Source organism: Kryptolebias marmoratus, linkage group LG16 (genome assembly GCF_001649575.2).
Source record: "Kryptolebias marmoratus isolate JLee-2015 linkage group LG16, ASM164957v2, whole genome shotgun sequence".
In the NCBI taxonomy this organism is placed as follows: Eukaryota; Metazoa; Chordata; class Actinopteri; order Cyprinodontiformes; family Rivulidae; genus Kryptolebias; species Kryptolebias marmoratus.
The window spans coordinates 2,186,938-2,192,832 of NC_051445.1; positions in this window are offsets into that span (position 1 = coordinate 2,186,938).

Here is a 5,895-nt window from a genome sequence, read left to right on the forward strand (position 1 = left end):
AATCATCAAAATTAAACGAAATAAACATTTGAAATATATGAGTTTGTATGTAATGTATGAATATAATATACAAGTTTCACTTTTTAAATGGAATTACTGAAATCAATCTACTTTTTCATGATATTCTAATTTTATGACCAGCACCTGTATAAACACCTACCAGCGGAATATTTGATGTTTGTGTGACAGATTGGAGCCGGAGAAGCCGGAAACGGGTCCCAACAGGCCCAAAGAACCAGGAGGATTCTGTTAATCTGAGCGGGCCACGTTTTTATTTCAAGCAACAGGTTGGAAAACGATGATGATGATGATGATGATGATGATGTGAACGACCAAAAAACAGAGGAAATAAAACTTATCCTCCAAAGGAGGGAGAAATAAATTAAATCAATCAGATTTATGGTTTTAAATAACTGAAAACTCGCCGTTCTGTCCGACTGCAGGAAGTCGTTTAATCTGCATCATTTTAATAAAGGGAAGCGGCGTTGTTTTATTTTGAAAATCTGGATCATTTACTCATCTTTAAGTCTTCTGATTAAAATAAAACCCGACTTCTCTCTGGATCATGTTCTGTTAGCCAAATATCTCATGAACCACCGGACGGGTTTGACTGAATGCAACTGATTAACCTTTGGAGTTAACCCAATTCAAGATGGCTTCCACAGCTAACCGTGGTCATTTTCACAGACATTTGGGGTGGTAGTCATTGGGAGTCATCACTAAAACATGCCTGGAAGCTAATATCAGTTCTGTGTGTCTGAGTCGGATTTAACTTCATCTTCTTTGGTGTTTTTTCACAGATGAGCATAAATAAAACGACGACTTCATGATCAGACTTTAACATTTGGTCGATGAACAGATTTATTCTTTCATATCTGTGGTTTGTACATGACAACTCTTTATTTAAAGACTTTTAATAAAAAAAAAAAAACACAGCCTGTAAGCGTCCATAACTTCAGCATTAATGGCGTTTATAAAAAAGGAAGATTTGGTTTGATTCTAATAAAACTCTGAGCTCGTTTTTATTTACATTTCCTAATAAATAACCTCTAAAACACGCTTAGAATGAAGCTGGCGTCGTGTAGGATATTTGGTAAAAATGGCGCCGTTGTTGGTTTTTAGGAGAAGAAAACTATGACACAAAGATCTAAAGATCACGTCTGAAGACTTCCATAAAACTTCAGTTTGTGAAGAACGTGATTTAAATAAAGTCTTTACTCTGAAAAGTGCCTCTTAAAAAGAAAACGACGAACAAACAGCAGGAAGATGTTTTGTGTTCAGCTTTAAAAGCCAAAGATCGGACTGAACAGTTTAAAGTCTGTGTGGGCTTCATGTCTGTTTGACTGAGGATGATGATGAAGAAGAGCTGTGAAGGAGTGGGAGGTGGGGAGGAAGAAAATAGCTCGCTCTTTGCTCGTGTCATCTGCCGTGGTACGAAGCCAAACGGGGGACCAGGAGGGGCTGAACGAGGAGTTTTTAATAAAAAAATAACTGATCCAGGAAGGGATTCTGAGAACCTCATTCAGAACTATTTACTCCAAAAAAGTCAAACTAAATCATCAGAAATGTGAAGAAATATCCATAAAGTTACAAAGAAAATGTGGTTTTATTGATTTCAAGCCTTTTTACCTCCAGGAACAAAACAAAATGTTGTCTTCAGAAGGAAACCGGGGAATGATTTTACCGTTTCTCCATCATTACTCCGTTTGACCTCTGAACTCTCCTGCTCGTTATTTTTATGAGGTCCGACGTCTGGGAACGCTTCGCTGAAACGAGTCTGGACGTTCCTGCTGATTGGATCGCTGCTGGAACCGAAGCTTTTTACCGTCGAGGACATCTGTGGGTCGAGCAGCAGAGCTCGCTGCTTCCTATTAGCTCACGATTCACGAAAGGTTCAGGAGTTCTCATTGATTTGTAGAATTCCCACGTTTCGCCCAGTTGAAGCTCTTTGTTGAGGAACAAACTTGAACAGCCCGTCGTTTTACGGGAAGGGTTAACCCCGAACAGCGAGCGCTGAGGCTCGGCGGGCCACGTGGCCTCATTCAGCTACCTGAAATGCCCCATGACAGGCAAGTCACTGGATTCATTAATTATCAACTCTGTTTACCACCTCATAACTGTAAACAAGAAACAGGGAGCCAGAGAGAGAGAGGGGGGAGGGAGGGAGGGAGGACAAAAACAAGGGGCTCAGGAAGGATGAGGAATGAGAATGGTTTAGGGCTGAGCTGGGGACCGAACATCAGCCGGCGCTGAATGGAAAGTGACATTTTTTTTGTAAAGATTTTAGCTCTTTTTTTCCCGAGCCAGGGATGTTGCAGCAGCATCCCAGCGCCTGCTCCCCTCCTAATTATTCCAATTATCATGGCACACTACGAAAACGTGATTAATAACACAGCGGATATTGTTGTGGCAATTAGCCATATGGTGGTGGGACTCTGCTCTGTCACGATTCTGCCATTAGCATCTACTTATGTTTGTCAGACGCGTGCAGCCATGACAAGCTCAAGTTCTGCTCACCTTGCACTCCCCGCCGAGAGGCGCCCGCCGGGGGGGAGGGAGGGAGCGAACGGAGGGGGGAGAGAAAGCTCGGTGTTCCTCCCGGTTTCACGCCTGAGTGGATTTTTTATGTTGCATCCGGTCGGACTGGGGACAAAATGTCAACCGATGTCTGGGATGGCCCATCAACTCTGGGGCTCCTGGGGGCAGGGAGGCAGGAGGGGGAGGAAGGGGGAGGAAGGAGGCAGAAAACAAGAAGAAGAAGTATTTGTGCTCCAGTGTTGCTCGAACGTATACGCGATGTATTGATGCATATTTCAGTGAACTCCCTCTCCACACAAGCTCGTCGCTCTGACCAAGTCAGCGGCAGTCAAATTAGTCAGGATGACTTTGAGCGAGTTCCCGCAGCGATTTGTACCTCTAAAGCCCCCTCATTATGACCTATTGGTATTCTCCAGATGGCAATAAAAATGCATGAGGCTCACACGAGGAGAACTTATCTACTTAAGGGGAAAAACAAAAAGCTCAGGGAGGAAGAAAAGCAGGTAGAGAGCGTCGCTAAGCTGACACTCCAAGGACTGAGAGAGCCTCAGATGTGTGCAGGGCCACCATGACTGTTGATGTGCACTTCTGAGAACCGAGGATGTGCATCTTGTTATCTGCCTTATCAACTTAAGATGCGTTGTCTTGTTATACCACGCAGCCTCCCATTTGGCTGTCAAGAGCAATGCTCTGAGGATGTTTGACTAACATTTCAAAGGAGTGAGAATGATGAGCAGTGTGACAAACTCTAAAGAAGTAAACAAGATCTGCCTCCAAACAAGTTAGCCCCTCTTTGTAAACAGAGGCTTTCTTAATTGAAACAAAATGAGAGACAGCTAACTTTCTGCAATTTCTAAACTTCATAAATATAGTTTAGAAAAGCTGTCTTGAACGTGTTTCTTTAGTGACCTACACTAATGCAGTTGCAATATTTAGCATTACAGTATTTTGAATTTTATTTCTCTGTTTTAAAGGTTTAAAACAAATTGAATGTAGCTAACTGCTCTGCTATATCAATGTTAACTAGACAACTTAACCAGAAAGGGTATTTTAAGAGACAAAAAGATTTTAGGCTAGCTATTAACTAGCCAGCTGCTTTGTTATACATATATCAGCTAACTAAATAACTACATAGCTAGTTAGTCACCTAGCTAAACAGCTAGCTGGCTAATAAAAGTAAAGGCATATTAAAAAATATGGCTGTAGGCTATTAGCTACTTAGTTATATCTATGTTAATTAACTAAATACCTGCGAGCTAGCTGGCTAAGATAAACAAGGGTATCATTAAAAGAACTGGCTACGGGCTAAATATTAGCTAGCTAGTTGCTATGTCAGCTAGCTAATCAGATACCTAGCTAGTTGGCTAACATAAGAAAGGTTTTTTTTTAATAATGGGTTAAGGCTAGCAATTAACTAGCTAGCTGCTTTGTTATATATTTGTTATCTAGCTAAATAAGCACCTAGTTAGCCTGTTGCCTAGCTAGATAGCTAACTGGCTAACAAACGAAAGTAGCATGGCTGTAGGCTAACTATTAGCTAGCTAGCTGATTTGCTATAAATATGTTAGCTAGCTCAACAGCTACCTAACTAGGTGGCTAACATAGGAAAGGATATTTTGAAAAAATAAAATGGGTTGAGGCTAGCAATTACTAGCTAGCTGCTTTGCTATATACTTGTTATCGAGCTAAATAACTACCTAGTTAGTCTGTTGCCTGGCTAGATAGCTAACTTTAAAAATATGGCTGTAGGCTAACTATTAGCAAGCTAGCTGCTTTCTTACATGTATGTTAGCTAACTAAATAACTACCTAGCTAGTTAGCTAGTAGTTCCGAGCTAGATTACTAGCTGGCTTACAAAAGTAAGGATATCTTTAAAAATATGATTTTAGGCTAACGGTTATTTATTTACAAATAAAAAAATAACCTAAAAGTGAACAGATCTTTTCCGGGTGATGCTTTAATAATTCTGTTGTAGAATAACGTGGTAAACAATTTCTCCTTGAACAGAAAATACAAAAAAATATTTAAAAAACAAAAAAGGATTAGAGTCTTTGTCATTAATTATTCAAAAAAATGACATTACAAAACTATAACTCATTCTAGAAATCATTAAAACAAATTAAACGGGTTCAACTTGGATAATAAATTTAAATTAAAAAAAGAAAACTTTTCTGAATTATTTTTCACTTTGTATGAAGGGGTGTTGTTATTGTATCATCAGTAAATAAAATAAATAAAAACTACATCAGTTTCGTATCAGGTTCTGACTTCTTTGGTCCCTAAAAATCTAGTTAAACTCTTAAACATCAGAACCAAGCTCACGGTTGTAATTTTAGGACTAGTATTAAAATTTAAATATTTACTTTCTGACAGCGTAATGGTAAATTCATTTCATGCTTTTTGTAAATTAGAGGCATAAATGACTTTAAAGTAATTGATTTTACACCAACTTTAATGTCCGGAGTCTCGTTCTGTCCAACAACAGAACTTTTTTGTTTAAAACGACTTTAATCTAAACAGACAGAAAAACAGGAAGTGAGGAAGCAGTTTGGACGGACACGTCGAGGAGTTTAAAAAACAAAAAACAGAGACGTCAAAATTAAAACAGCAAGATGGATTCAGTAATGGAACGAGAAGTCAGGATCTGAGCAACATCTGCGCCGACGACATAAATCATCTGAACGAGAGCCTGACAGACACGACTCAGGGCGCGGCGGCTGACTGACGCTTTCAGTCATTTTATACGAACTGTGATTCAGAACAGCCTCTGCACATGACCCGACTGTCTGCACAGGACTTCGGAGGAGGCGTTGGTTCTAATTTAATTTGCTTTCAGCGCTTAAAGAGAACGGGCCGGCTCAGGAACCACCGACCAGGCGGCAGGTGGATAAAAAGCTGCAAACACAAACAGAGTCACGTACACCGCCTCAACCAAACCAAATCAAACGTGAACGCAAAGGTCACCGCGTCGGCTGCACTCTTTCCTTCTGACGCAGGTGCAGCGAAAACACTCGTGATTACAACACAAACCACAAACTGTCAGAACCGAGTCACGACCGAGAGCACGTCTGACGGAAAAACTTTCACACCGAAACATCTGTCCTGTCCAGGGCGGCAGGGTAAAAACTCAACTCAGAGTCAGGATTCGGGTCATCTCAACCATCAAATCAGCATATTCAACACGTTAAACTCTGAACGGCTCCAACAAACATGGACTAAAGTTAAAACTCACCGAACTGTAAAAAGGTTTATGACACTAAGATCCTGAATCTGAGTTAAAACAGGAAAGTTGCAGCGTTTTAAGATTCAAAGTTCTGGAATAATTAAGGTTCTGAATTACAATTTAACAATAAAAAG